The sequence below is a fragment of the Phascolarctos cinereus genome, unplaced genomic scaffold (assembly GCF_003287225.1).
Source record: "Phascolarctos cinereus isolate Bilbo 61053 unplaced genomic scaffold, phaCin_HiC Scaffold_5;HRSCAF=322, whole genome shotgun sequence".
Taxonomy (NCBI): Eukaryota; Metazoa; Chordata; class Mammalia; order Diprotodontia; family Phascolarctidae; genus Phascolarctos; species Phascolarctos cinereus.
Window position 1 is genome coordinate 98654023 of NW_027555958.1, and position 15481 is coordinate 98669503.

At 36.9% G+C, this 15481-nt stretch overlaps 1 protein-coding gene across 1 annotated transcript in view; it reads right to left on the reverse strand.

Annotated features, from left to right (window-relative positions):
* Window positions 1–5172, reverse strand: part of OPRM1 (opioid receptor mu 1) — a 150204-nt gene extending 145032 nt beyond the window's left edge. Inside the window, exon 1 of the mRNA XM_020986659.2 lies at window positions 4649–5172. The gene's annotated coding sequence lies outside the window, so the exon portion shown is untranslated. The remainder of the gene's footprint in view (window positions 1–4648) is intronic.
* Between the last annotated feature and the right edge of the window lie 10309 nt (window positions 5173–15481).

The following is a 15481-nucleotide window of genomic DNA, read 5'->3' on the forward strand; positions in this document are numbered from 1 at the left end:
ATGAAGATTAGTAAGTGTATGAATAATAGAGGAAGAATCTGCTGGAGAAGACAGGATAGAATGAGATTAGGGCTAAATGTAGAGGGATTTGCCTTGATGAAGAAAAGGAACATATATTCATGTGAGGCAGAGGTGAAAGAGAAAATAGTGGGTAAGATCCCTGAATGATGTGAGATGCGGGAGCTCTCAGGGTAATGGCCTTGATTTTTTAGGTGAAGCATAAGGCAAGGTTCTTATCTGAGAAGGTAGGGGGATGGTAGCTATGGGATGTTTCAGTAGGGATAAAACTTGTATTGGAAAAAGCATTGTGGTGGATAGGTAACTCATTAATTAGGGAGATATAAAAGAATTGTCTTGTGGCAAGGGCCCAGTTGAAATTATGTAACATAAATTTCTAGTGAATCTTTTTTAAAAAATAGTTCTGATTGTTGAGAAGCTTTTCTAGATAATGAAGCTTACATGTTTCTTTTTCCAATTTTCAATCATTGCCCCTGATTCTGCCCTCTGGGGCCAAACAGAACAAATCTAATTCTTCTTCCACAGTAGAGTCTTTCAGATATTTCAGCATTGCTGTGTCTCCCCTGATCCTTCTCTTCTTTAGGGTAAACAATTTCATTTCCTTAAACTGATCCTCATCTGTCATAGACTCAAGTTACCTCACCATTTTGGTCGGTGACCTTGAGTCACTTTCCAGTTATAAAGATCATTACTAAACTCTGTTGCCCAGACCTGCATATAATACTCTATATAGAGTCAATCATAATGTAAAATCAGTCAGTCATAAAGTGTTTATGAAGTTCCTACCATGTGCCAGGTGCTGTATGAAGTATTAGGTTTACAAAAAAAAAATACTGTCTCTGCTGTTAGGGATCTCATAGTCTGATGCAAGAGATGAAAAAAACAATAACCGTGTATGAACAGGCACTATATAGGATAAATCAGAGATAATCAATAGAAAGAAGGCATTAAGGAGGATTAAGAAAAACCTCTTATAGAAGGTAGGATTTGACTAGGACTTGGAGAAGTTTAGGGAATCCAGGAGGTGGAAATGAGAAGGAAGACTATTCCAGGCATAGGGAACAGCCAATTAAGATGCCTGGAATCTGGAGATGGATTATCTCGTGTGAGGAAAAAGAATAATTGTCATTGGATCATAAGGTACATACAGAGAGGGTTGGGGATTATGGGTGGTGGAAGGGACTATGGTGTAAGAAGACTGGAAGCGTAGGATGGGGCCACGTTGTGAAGGGCTTTGAATGCCAAAGAGAGGAGTTTCTATTTGATTCTGGAGTTAATAGGGAGCTACTGGAACGTATTACATTTGGAGAGGGGTACATGTGACATGATCAGATTTTCACTTTAAGAAGATTAATTTGACAGCTAAATGAAGGACAGTCTGAAGAGAGGATGGATTTGAGGGAGGAAGTCCAATTAAAAGGCTATTGAAGTAATCCAGATATGAGGTGATGAGGGCCTATCCATGCAGAATACAGAAGGACAATAAATTGGAAAGCTATTCTCTCTTGATGCAGGCCAAGTTTGCATCAGCTTTTTTGGCTGCCACATAACACTACTGCTTCTTAATGAGCTAGGGACTATACCAAAATACCCAGATCTAGTTCAAATAAGCTAATATCTAACTATGTGTGCTCTAATTTGTATGTGTGAAATTGATTATCTTGAATTCAAATATGACTTCATATTTATCACTAATTAATTTTTATTTTACTGAACTTAATCGAATGCTCTAGTGTTTTGGGGTCCTAAGTCTGTCATGCTATGTTTCGTCTATCTCTCTAAAGTGTGTGTTATCAGCAGATTTGATCATTGTACCAATTTACTCTTTGATCCTAGTCATGTATAAAATATATAAATAGCATAGTTTCATAGGACATTCTACTTAGACCTCCTGTCAAGTCAAAATGAAACCATTATTAGCTATTCTGAGTTTGGTCATCTAATCAACTCTGAATCCATTTAATCTTATTATCATCTAGTCTAAATCTTTCCATCTTTTTCATCAGAATCATGTTATATTTTATCAAATGCTTTTCTAAAATCTCAGTTAAACTATATATATGTGTGTGTGTGTGTGTGTGTGTGTGTGTGCATGTATCTATCTATCTATCTATCTATCTATCTATCTATCTATCTATCTATACCTATATATATCACAGATACCCAATCTACCAATTTGTTAACCTTATCAAAGAAGATATAAGGTTAGTCTGGAGCTTTATTTTCTAGATATTCATTATCTCATGATCCATTCTCAAATTTTCCCCTTTGGCTTTTTCAAAGCCAAGCTCACTGTCTTAAAGATTGCAGAATCTATTCCTCCTTTCTTTAAAATATAGGACATATGACTTTTGCTAGTCCTATGGCACTTTTTTTTGTCCTTGATTTTTTTTAACATCTCACTGACAGTGACTCAGTAATCACATCTTCTAGTCATTCTTTACTGGGGATCTGTATCTAGAGTAATTTGAACTCTTTTTTTTCCCTATCTCATTTATTTTAAGTAACAGCTCTCATTGTTCATTTTTTTTTTGTTTTGTCATTTCCAGTGCAATAGCTATTCCGCTTACCAGCAAAAATAGAAGCAAAGAAAGAATTCAAAAGTTTAACCTTCTTTACATTGTGAGTTATTATCATTATACCCAACTCATACCCAATAGGTGGCTCCATTTTCAGTCCTGGCTTCCCTAAATAGAGTTTTTTTTTTTAAATCCCATATGATTGTCCTCTGCTTCCTGGCTAGCTTCAGATCATTCTAAGCTTTTGCACTATTGGTACCAGTTTTATAACCCTATTTCATGTTCTTTTATTCATCTTCTCTTATCCTGCCCTATTATAAATTTTATTTAGAGAGAGATATATAGATATTTGATATATGTTGGTTGCTACAGTACTTGTTCACCTATATTGATTTGAATTTTCATGCATCTGCATTGATATTCTTCTTCCACATATATATAATATATATATTCTCTATGATATCTAACCTAGTCAATTTTATCCTCCCACATCCCTTTTAATTCTAAAACCCTTCTAATCTATATCTATATCTATATCTATATCTATATCTATATCTATATCTATATCTATATCTATATCTATATCTATATCTATATCTATATCTATATCTATATCTATATCTATATCTATATATCTACATATCTATCTATATATATATTGACACCAGATAAAATATATTCTTTCTGACCCTTGTCAAAGATGCTCAATCCTTGTCTAGGAGTCTGTTGTTTCTATATTTGAAGCCAGGGCTTCTTAAACTGTTTCCTCTTGATATTCCTTTTCATGTTTTTGGCAGTGTTCTTTGGTGTTGCATGGCCTGAGGGCATGCACAGTGCAAAGTGCACATACTCTGTGTTCAGAACCAACGCTGCAGTGAAGTTGGGTGATGCGACAGGGGCAAGTGCTGCCAGAAACACATAGGATTCATTACACGTTTGATTTTGAATTAATTTTTGGCCGTTGCACGTTCAGAAACCTTTTACTATTGCCAAATTTTTCATGACCACATGTGGGGTCACGACCCATAGTTTAAGAATCACTGTTTAAGCCATTGTCCAAAAATACAAATCCCATTCTTAGCTATCTTTGTAGACAATTGACACTTCCCAAATAAATTTTTTTTTCAACATCCCTTCCCTTTGTGGCTATCAATGAAGAAAACAGAATTAGTGCCTCTATGATTTTTAGCTTCTTGTCCAAGAGTTTATAATCTTGGACAATACTTTTGAGGTTCCTTCTGGTAGTATCATTTGTGCTCATGTTACTCACTGGAAGTAGATATTCCATTTTGCTAAATTTCAGAATAATCTCTCCTAAGTCTTGCATGCAGTTTCTCAATTGTTTTCATGTTAATGAGCAGCTGTGTCAGCACACCTAAGCGGTAAATTACAAACCACCACTACTTTCTCTTCTTCCTTGACACTTAACTGGGTGATCTCTCACTCCACAGTTATAGTAACTCTACATTATCATTATTTAGAGGAAGAGCAGTTGATTCTTCCACAGAGCACCTAGCTTCCTCTTCTTTAAGAACCTCTTTTAAAAGTTTTATTATTTTAGATCCAAGTATGTAATTATACACTGCCTTCCTTTCTTTTTTATGTGATTGTCTTATCCTTTCCACACTCTTGTCTAGGCTTAGGTTTCCCTTCTATCACTTCAGATTCTTTTTTTTTCCCCATTGAAGATTTTTAAAGGAATATGCCATTGTTCTTCAGTATTGAAGTGTGATTTCCTTGAGTATACTCATTTCTTTTTAGAAGAGGGATCAGTCGATATCTAGAAAACAGACAGCAATCACCTGGCTTTGGGAGAAGTGCATACATCACCCAATGCAAGTCACTTTAGAAGTCAATATGCCCTCCACACTGACTGGGATTTTCAGGCTTGTTTTTTGATCTACTTGTGAGTGTTTTCACCTTTCCTCCCTAGCACCTCATTTTCTCACCTTTTATCTTGAGGATCATGCTCAATTTTCCTTTGTCTTAACAACTAGATATAATCATGCCCCATTTTTGCCTTTTATGACTAACTTTTTATTTGTTTCACTATTTTTAACTTACTAATGTACTTTACCAATTGAGCTTACTTACCAACATGTTTTACTTACCTTTTCTTACTTAAGTTGCCTTGCCAACAACTCTTTGCCATTTACTTCTCTTAAATTCTTTATTTTAGGTCCTTATTCAAGCCATTCGTTCCTTTCAGACTGACCCCTGTTTTCCTTTAGCTAGAGTTATTCTTCAGCTTATCCTTCAATTCTTCCAAATTTTTCCTTCCTCAAATTAATTTTTTTGTTATCTTCATGAGCCTAATGCCATCAAAATCACCTTCACAAATTCTTTCTCGTTATTCAACTTACATCTTGTCTCCTCTCCTACTCCTTCATCTGAAACATTTTCACACAGAAGTTGAAAACACAATCTAGACTTGGAAATTTTCCTCTTTAAATCTTCCTCAATTGCTTGCCAAATTTTCCTCTAAATCCAATCTTTTACCTTTTTACAAAAGTCCAAACCCCTTCAAATCCCCTTCATCATTACTTCTCCTTCTCATTCAATTGAAATTCTTTTCTCTTACAGAAGTGAGAAGTAGAAATCTCATTACACAGATACTAGTCTTCAGAGGTGAACCTTAAACATAATTCTTGATTCCAATCCCAGAATTCTATTCATTATGACATACTATTAGAATGTTGGAGCTGGAATGGACCTTAAAGGAAGAAGCATAGTCCAAATTTCTGATTTTACAGGTGAGGAATCTGAAGTCCATGGAGACTCAAGGGAAACTCATGACTTTGTCTAACATTGGATTTATTAGTAGTAAAGCTGGTATAGGAATCCAAATTTCCTGAATTCTAACGCAGTGATATTTTCCATGATATCAGGCTATTCAAAATATCATCAAGGGTGGGGAAACCTGCGGCCTTGAGGCCACATATGGCCTTCAAGGTCCTCACGTGCTGCCCTTTGACTTCTGTGAAGTTTGGATTCAGTTCAAACCTGAGGCCTTGAGGCCTCAGGTTACCTACCCCTGTAAAAATTACTAAGATAAGGATGCCATTAAAAATATTGATGTATGTCCCAATTCTGACATAAGGAACTGCAGATAGTTGTGAAATGTGATATTTGTAGACAACTTCAGAAATAACAATGGGCCTTTCACTTGGAATTTCCATAAAATTCTGTCTGATGAAACTTCCAATAATTCTGACACTTGCCGTCTGAGAGTTCATAGAATCACATATTTTTAAACTGTGGAAGGGATGACAGAGGTCATCTTCTCCAATTCTCTTATATGACAACTAATAAGATAAAAACCCAGAGAATAACAATGAACTGCCTGTGATATGACTGCTCATAAGTAATGCAGCTGACAATTGAACCCAGATTTTCTGACTCCACATTCTGCACTATTTCCTCTACACCTTTGCTCTGAATCTGCACACCTAACAGTAGGGTTATCATTAGATTCTTTAGTAAAGAATTGTTTCCTTTTAGAAGAAATATTTTTTCCTTTCTCAGATTCTTATTTCTCACTTGTGAAACTAAAAATTCAGTCCAAGATACTGAACATTGCAAACCTTTGGGGAAAAAAGCTAGAATTTGTGCTGGATCTGCAGTTCTGGCTAAAGACCAGAGGTGGTGCTGAGTGTTCAGGGAACTTATTGACAGCTCTGCATTTAGACTTGAAAAGAATTTAGGACTAAAAATTGAGAGCATGAATCATGAATTAACAACTGCAATAACAAATAAAAACCTGAAAAAAGATGAAAGAAAAATATTAAAGGAAAATTGAAAAGTTTCATGATGGCAAAAACTATTCAGAAAAGCAACGCAAACCAGAATCTGCAAAGAAAAGAAAACAAAAACAGAATCATTTCTGTGCCCTGAATATAGGTTCAAACATTTGTTGACTGGAGACTGGATGGTATTTTATTTAATTACATCATTCTTCAGGGAAATATTTCCAATAGATATTCATTTGGCAAAGACCATGGTTTAGTCTCTTGTGGTTTTATATATGGGTAGGCCTTGTTTGCAGTTTCAATGATCATAATTCCAGAAAACTTAAATAATCATGGCAGACATTATATAATGCAGAGTAATGCTTTGATGCTGTTGTTTGGTTTTGATGTTGCAGTTTTCAGGAGATACAGGATCAATAGAATGTATATGTTGATAAAGAGAAGGGTTAAATTGTTTAACTGTGCGGTTTTGAATTAAATTAATCCTACAAATAACTTCCATTATTGTAGGGGTTTATGGCTCTAAAGTAATCCAAAAGCGGTATTTCCTCTGATCTCACAACAATCCTGTCAGGTACTTTTTTTGAAATTTTAGCCACACATTACAGATGAGGAAATAGATAATCTAAAAGATTAAAGGATTTACCCAAAGCCAGAAACTAGCAGGTGAAAAGGCTAAGACTTAAAACACAAGTCTTGATTAGGTCAGTGTTTCTCCTATCACCACCACCAGCACCACCACTAACACCAGTACCATAAATGAATAGAAGGATATACTACTTTTTTTTTGGTGAGGGTTTGAATCATGTTAGCAACCACAAAATATCCCTTAGAATAGTATATATTACAATATGCCATAAGTATTGTTTCTTCCTTTCTTCCTTCCTTAATTTCCTGCTTCCATACATCTCTCTAAAATTATCATTTACCGCCCATGTAACTTTGGACAAATTGCTAACCTCTTTGGGCCTCAGTTTTCTTCCCTGATAAAAATGAAGGGGTCACAGTAGATGGCCTCAAAATTCCTTCCTGGATCTAAATCTATGATACTATTATGATCAATATTCTTGCTGGCATTTGCATGTTGGATATAGTAAAGGAAGGAAGGGGTTGAATCTCATTAAAATCATTACCCCTACCCCACTCCACTAGCCACAGGCAGTAAATATATTTTGGATCCCCAAGGGACCAGTTAGTCTGGAGAAATAAGACATTATCTAATTGTATTTGTTTGGCCAAGAAGAATTATTTACCTTTGTTCTCTAGGAGCCAGGCTTCCGTTTTCAAATTTTCTTTCTGACAGAATATTGGGAACAATGTATAACACAATGTACATAGTGCAGAGTTGTTGTGTTGATGTTTGGAAGATTTTGCACTAATAGGTTGTGACTGTAAAAATCAGGAGACTTCGTTCTGGCCCTGCCTCTGAATTATCTGACAGCCGTTCTTCCTGTCTTTCAAAGCAAAAGTCATGAGGCATGAAAGCAAGCTGCCAAATTGAAGCTGGTATGCTGAAAGAAAAAAACGTAGAGATGACAGAGGCGCTTTGGAAAATAATGCTGTAGTTATCATTAAATACCCACAGGTCTTAATTATATAGGGCCTGATTGTCCAATTTGTGGATTATTTAGTCATTAAAAATATCTTTTTTTCTCTCTCACAATTGATTCTTTGATCCATGGCAACCTTCATGAGCATTTTCATTGAAGGCAGGAAGGGGAAATGGATGTGCACCTCACACTTGATCATTTGTTATTTGTTAGCAGGCAGCTATTTGTTATAATGAGGTTTTTACATTATTTGTGCTTGTCTCACTCCAAATATTAGGGGCTGCTCAACCTGGCTGTACTTCATGGAATTTTTAAAAAATCATGAAAATACATTAAATTTCTTATCAAACATTCCAAGAGAACCTGAAAACATACCATAGTCCTCTCTTCTTTCTCTCTCTTTTTCCTATTTGCCTCATTTTCCTTTTTCTCTCTCTATTTCCCTTTATAGCTACAGTGAGGTGATTTATGGAGAGGGGAGCAGTTAGAAGAACCAATGGCTAAACTCTCAAGATTTTTATTTTTATTCAATCATTCAAACATTTTTGACCATCTTCTATGTAATAAACACCTTGCATTCCATCTTGCAAGGATATTATATTTGCCCAAAGTCTCTAAACCTCTTAAGAGACTCCATGGAAAAACAAAACATGGATGAAATACATAATCAGAATATAAATTAAAAGAACCTTCTTTTGGAATTAGTCTAGCCAGAAAAAAATATTTTTTTGATAAATATAACCTGGTCAACCTAGTTCTTATGACTAATCAGCAGAGCACTTGTTCCCACAAAGCCTAGGGGCAGCATGTTGAACTCTTTAGAGAGAATTATTCAGTATTCATTCATTTTCTGAATAAATACTTACTGTTCTCATACTATATACAAATATGTGCATATGCAGGGGATGGAAGGGAGAGAGGATAGTGGGTTGTTGGGCATTAATCTCCTATATATATATATATATATATATATATATATATATATATATATATATATATATACACACACACACACACACACACACACACACACACACACATACATATACATACATATATAATGGAACTGTGCTAGGCATACACACACACACACACGCACACACACATACATACTAGATAAGTTTCTGTTCACTACTACATTACACATGAAAGCCAGGAGCCCATAGTTTAAGATCTGATCTATTTCACAGATAATTTGTCAAAGAATGACTCTTTGCTCTTGCTTAGTCTGTCTTTCTGTCTCTATGACTGTGTGTTTCTCAATGCACTTAATACAGCACAATACATTATATTCATGTTGAGTTATATTACATTAATCATGTTATATATCTTATCATGTTATATCATATTATGTTGTTATGTCCTGCCATGCCATTAGGTTCTATTGTTATATGTTATGTTATGTTTGGGGGTGTAGGGCATGTTCAGGAAGCCTAGTACCCCTGGTGTGAGGGCTGCTGAGCCCCTTTCAGGGCTGTTTTCTACTTTTGGAGTCCACCTGATTCACCCAACTCTCACCAGTGTCTCCTAGATGCTGTAGCATTCACAGGGGCCACACCCTGGTAAACCATTTTGGCAGACAGGCTAAACCAGGTTGAGGGTAACTGAGGAGTCTCAAAACCTTAGGTAAGTTAGGGGGGTGTTTACCCCAAGCATGTGAAGACATCCCCTGGTGGAATGGGTGGCTGAAAACAATTTGTTCCTATGGCCATGAAGGTGGCTGAAGAAGGTGCTGTGGAGCACTTAGAGCTTGGTTAAATATGAAAGACACCAAGGTCATCCATGGCATCCCAAGCCATCACCAGTTAACTTGACTTCATTTTCCCACTGGACTTTGATGATTCTAGAAGAAAGAGAGGCTGACAACTTCACACGACTCTGCCTCACCTAAGTTCAATTTATGCATTAATCAAAAGACATTACCCAATGCCATTTTACTTTTTTTACCTGTCTCAAAGTCCCGTGGTGACAGGCAAGTGATGAAACAGCAGGTGCAGACATATTGGAAGCTGTAGTCACAACCCTGCACACAGATGGCCCAGGTCATAGGGTTGTCTTCCCATTACAAGCAGCAGAGGGATTTGGCAGCCCCTTGAGACTGAGCACCCTTTTAAGGACTGCACAGCTTACCTCTTGATGTGAGGAAGGGGCTAGAAAAGATGCCATAAAAATTTTCTGCTTTATTCAACCTTGGCCTGCTTACCATGTCTGGTAGGGATCCCACCCTGAGGTTGAAACACAAAAAATATGTATAAAAACTTCTGCAAAGATGATTCTACTCACCATTAATATAGGTAATGTGCGCACACTTATGGACAACATGAAATCCAGTATACCTGAAAGAGGAACAGCTCTTGTTGCAAGAGAACCCAGCAGCTATTGCAGCCAAATAGCAGCTCTAAGTGAAACAAGGCCGGCAAATGAAGGTCAGCTGAATGTCACGTATTTGTGCAGTGGCCTCAGTGAAGGGGAGCACTGTGAAGCTAATGTAGGTTTTCTAATCAAAACTAATTTAGTCAACAAGTTTGTATGCCTACCAAAAGGAATTAACAACAGGCTCAAAACAATGTGATTTGCAAAAAAGTGCCACACCAGAATTACCAGTACATATGCTCCCACCATGATGAACTCTGAAGAGCTCAAAGAAAAATTTTATGAACACCTGGAGACCCTCATCATCAATGTGCCAAAAGAGGACAAGCTTATAATTCTGTGTGACTTTAATGCAAGGGTAGGCACAAACTACCAGACATGGCAGAGAGTCCTTGGGAGGAATAGAATTGGAAACAGCAACAGCAATGTGTGCATCTTATGACCTTCTCATCACCAACACTGTCTTCCATTTACCTATAAGGAATAAAACTTCATGGATGTGCCCTCACAGCAAACATTGGAATTTAATGAACTATGTCATTGTAAGGAAAACAGACAGGATGTGAGAGTGATGAAGTGGCACAGAGTGCTGGACTGATCATAGACTTATCCTCTCCAAACTAAATGCTCACATTCAATAAAAACAGCTGCCTCAAGAAAATGTCATCAGATTAGAAAGCTTCTCAAAGTGGGAGGAGTTTGTTGCCAATTTGGTGGGAAAGCTGAGCCAACACATGGCTGGCAACAGTGAAGCAGAAAAAGAGTGGGCAACTTTCAGAGAGCACTGGATCAGAATTCTTACAAATATCAAGATTGATTTGACAAAAATGATGGGGAAATTCAGAAGCTGCTAGACACAAATCAAGAACTCCATAGGGTTTACAAGCAGGATAGTTCATCTGTCTTTAAGAAGGCAGCATTTAATTTCAGCAAAAGTAAAGTGCAAGAGAAACTTAGAGAGATGCAGGATTCTTGGCTCAGTAAAAATGTAGATGAAATGCAACTTTATAGTAACAATCCAAGGCACTTTTATGATGCCCTGAAGGCTGTTTATGGGCCAAAGATGTATGGTGCATCTTAACTACCCAGTGCTGATGGAGACACATTGATTAGTGATGAGGCCATGATCCTGGAGAGATGGACTGAACACTTCCATAGTGTTCTCAACAGACCATCATCAATCAGTGCTAAAGCTATTGACTCTGTACTTCAGATTGAAGTCAATCCTTCTCTAGCTGAATTTCCAACTGAAGATGAAGTTTTAAATGTCATTAGACTTCTCATATGACAACACACTGTGTGCTGATTCTATTCCAGCTGAGATTTAAAAAGCGGGGGGGGGTGTCACTGTTCATACAAAAGCTGACTGAAATTTTCTGGGTTATGGAAACAGAAGGTTATCCCCCAAGAGTTCAAGGATACCTCCATTGTCCATCTCTATAAAAGTAGAGGAAATAGATTGTCTGGTGATAATCACAAGTGAGGTCTCTCTTTCAGTCATTGCTGGCAAGATTCTTGCCAGAGTCATCCTTAATAGACTGATCCTTCACCTGGAAGATGTTTATCTACCTGAGAGCCAGTGTGGCTTCAGAAAGGAATGAGGAATGGTCATTATGGTGTTTGCTGCCTGAATGTTCCAGGAGAAATGCCAGGAAGAGAACAAAGGTCTGTACACAATGCTCATTGATCTGACCAAGGCCTTTGAAACTGTCAGTTGTGAGGGCTTATGTAAAATTACATCAAAATTTGGCTGCCCAGACAAGTTCATCAGTGTTATATGTCAATTTCATGACAGCATGCCTGCTCCCATCCTGAATAATGGAAGATGCTCTGGAGCTTTCCCAATCACCAATGAAGTGAAGCAAGTCTGTGTGTTTGCTCCCATGATGTTTTCAGTATTTTGTCAGATAACTTCAATGAGGGTGGACATGGCATCAAGGTCAGCTATAGCACTGATGGTAAATTATTTAGCTTGAAAAGGCTACAAGCCAAGACTAAAGTGAAGAGAGAGAATTGTTGCATGATTTTTTTTTTGTTTGTAGATAATCATAAACTCAATGTAACCTCTGAAGCTGAGACACAACAAAGTATGGATCAATTCTGTTCTGCTTGTGCTAATTTTGGTTTAACAATTAACACCAAGAAAACACATGTTCTCTACCAGCCAGCACTACAGCATCCATACCTGGAACCACTGGTTACAGATGGAGTGGATAAGTTCACTAATTCTTGCCAGTATACTTTCCAGCGATGTCCACATAGATGATGAGGCTGACACATACATTGCTAGAGCTAGCTCAGTGTTTGGGAAAAGAAAAGTGGGGGAAAGAAGAGGTATTTGATTGCCTCCCTAACTGAAGGTCCATAGAGCTGTTGTGCTATCCTCATTGTTGTATGCCTGTGAAACCTGGACAGTATACCAGCACCATGCCAGGAAGTTAATCACTTCCATTTGAATTGTCTTAGGAAGATTCTGAAGGTAACCTGGCAAGAAAAGGTACTGGACACTGAGGTCCTTTCTTGAGCTAAATTGCCATGCATACAAACTCTGTTGCAGAGAGCACAACTCAGATGGGCCAGCCATGTTGTTCAAATGCCAATCATACTTAAAGACTATTTTAAAAAGAACTCATGCAAGGAAGAAACTCATCACATGGCAGTCAGAAAAAGAGCTACAAGGATACTCTCAAGGTCTCTCTGAAGAACTTTGGAATCAATTTTGTGACGTGGGAGATACTGGCAAAGGATCACCCAGCATGGAGTACTGGAGATGTGGATCAAAGAAGGTGCTGTGCTCTATAAGCAAAGCAGAATTTCAGTAGCTCAAAAGAAACATGAGATGTACAAAATTAGAGACATCTCCTGTCCAAATGTTCATATGGATTCTTTGTGCCCTACCTGTGTTAGAGCGTTCTGGGCTTCTGTTGGTCTGGTCATCGTCAGACATAGTCAGACACACTATACCTTGACTCCAACATAGTAATAACGTTTTGGTCCTCTTTGAGAATGAAGGACAACAACCAACCATATAATATATCATATCATATATCATATCATATCATATCATATCATATCATATCATATCATATCATATCATATCATATCATATCATACATTATATACTATTATTATATATTATTGTATAATGTATATTCTTATATTATATTATTCAATGTTATATTATGCTATATATACATGGCATTCCAGAACACCTTTAGTTGCTGCTTTAAAGCCATGTAACTTAAAGTTACTCAGCTTACATAAACTACTATTCTTAAAATGGCACTAAGAGTTTTGGGACACCTTGTATATGTATTATGAGCAAAAGGAGAGATGTATCTGCATCACAGTGCACAGATGTAAAATCCCTTTGCCGCTGTGGCAAGGCAGATTTCTCTGGATGCTGTTTTTACCTCTGCAGTCCTATCTTTCTCACTCACACCCACCTCATCTCAACTAATGTTACTGTTTCACCCACTCTGCTTTTGCTGTGCTGTCTTTGTCAGTAAACAGAGCCCCATAAACTGAAATATTACAGTCCTAGAGGAGACAGCACATGAGAGAAGCAGCAGCATAGTGGAGAAAGGGCCGGAATTGGCATCAGGGTCTGGATTTGATTCCTGCCCCTGACACTTCTTAGCTGTTGATGCTGGGAAACTCATGTATCCTCTCTGTCCCTCTTTGTAAAAATGAGAGAATCACACTACTAGCTGTCTCACAGCCAGGTGTTTGCAAATCCTAAAGAGCTACATAAATATGAATTGTTATTATTACTCGCCACCCAAAAGAGAAGTAGATATCACTGTCTCATGAATAGAAGTAATAATAAATTTAAAAGTTACTTATTTCATCACTGTCTAGAAATGAAACACTCAAATAACATGAAAAATCCTAGTAGGATCCAGAGCCAGAATTAGAGGTAGGCAATCTGACCAGGTCACAAGAAGTAGAGGGGGAATTAAGAGGTACTTCTTAAAAATAAATCATATTTTATTTTTTCCAATTACACGTAAAGAAAATTTTTAACATTTATTTAAAAAAAGTTTTGAGTTCCAAATTTCCCCCCTCCCTGTAATGGTAAACAATTTGATAAAGGTTATATATGTGTAATCACATAAAACATATTTACATATTAGTCATTTTGTAAGAGAAGACACAGGCCAAAAGGAAAAAAAAAGTTACTTTAATATAATTTTGTTTTATAAACAAATAGTTTTAATGCCATGGAATGCCACTTTTCATGTTATATGGATATTTATTTTGTAATAAATCTGGTTGAATACATTGTATCTAAGGGCCAAAGTTTCTGGTGCATGGTTGCATACAGGGAATGCAATTTTCCGGTCCTTACTAGTTGTAACATGGCCCTTGTAAAGAAAACTTCTTCCTCATATCACCCAGTTTTTCACTAACCTTTTTTATTTTTCCAATTAGTAAGCTTTATCTGATTCAAATTCCACATGTAGAGGAGGACCAAGACAACAAATTTCCCTTTCTGAATTAAGTGATAATTGTCACTTTTAACAATTGCACCAAACCTTACCCCACTGAAAAACAACCACTGTCATACTTGTCTGACATTTCCACATCAAGTTAAGTAACCTCATTAAGGAAAAGGATCATGTGTCATATTTCTCTTGTATCTTTCGTGGTACATAGCTCAATGATTTGCATTAAGTATCTCACAGGGTTGTTGTGAATAACAAACTATACAGATGTGAATCATTATAAAGTAAGATAAATTTGTGCTAGAAAACGGCACCAAATGATGTTAATATAATCACCATAGACACTAGGCTCCACAGATTATTTAGTGATCACAACTTGTACATTTAAATGAACAGACTCTGTACTCTTAAATTCTTTTAGGTGTATGGAGAATCCCCATCAATTGGAATCCCATACTGTCCAATTTGAGGAAGAGAGACATTGTTTGAGCTCCCATCCAGTGCTTACTCTACTCTCAGACAAGAAATAAAATAGAAAAAAAATCATTAGAGCAAAATAAATAGTAGAACAAGGTGTAAAGTGGGACTTGGTTCTCATACTCAAATGAATCCATTCTCCAACAGGTTCATGACTTTGTGGGGAAGGGAATAAATACACAGAAAAATTCATTGCCTGAGTTTAAGAAGGATTTTGGCTTCAATGTTATCTGCCTTATTCCAGATGAGTAAATCTCTCTGGCCTGAGTTCTCATGGTGCTATCTCCTGGAAAATGATGCCCTATGACTGCTAGTGGATCCCAGTTTCTTAGGTTGGTCCTAGAACT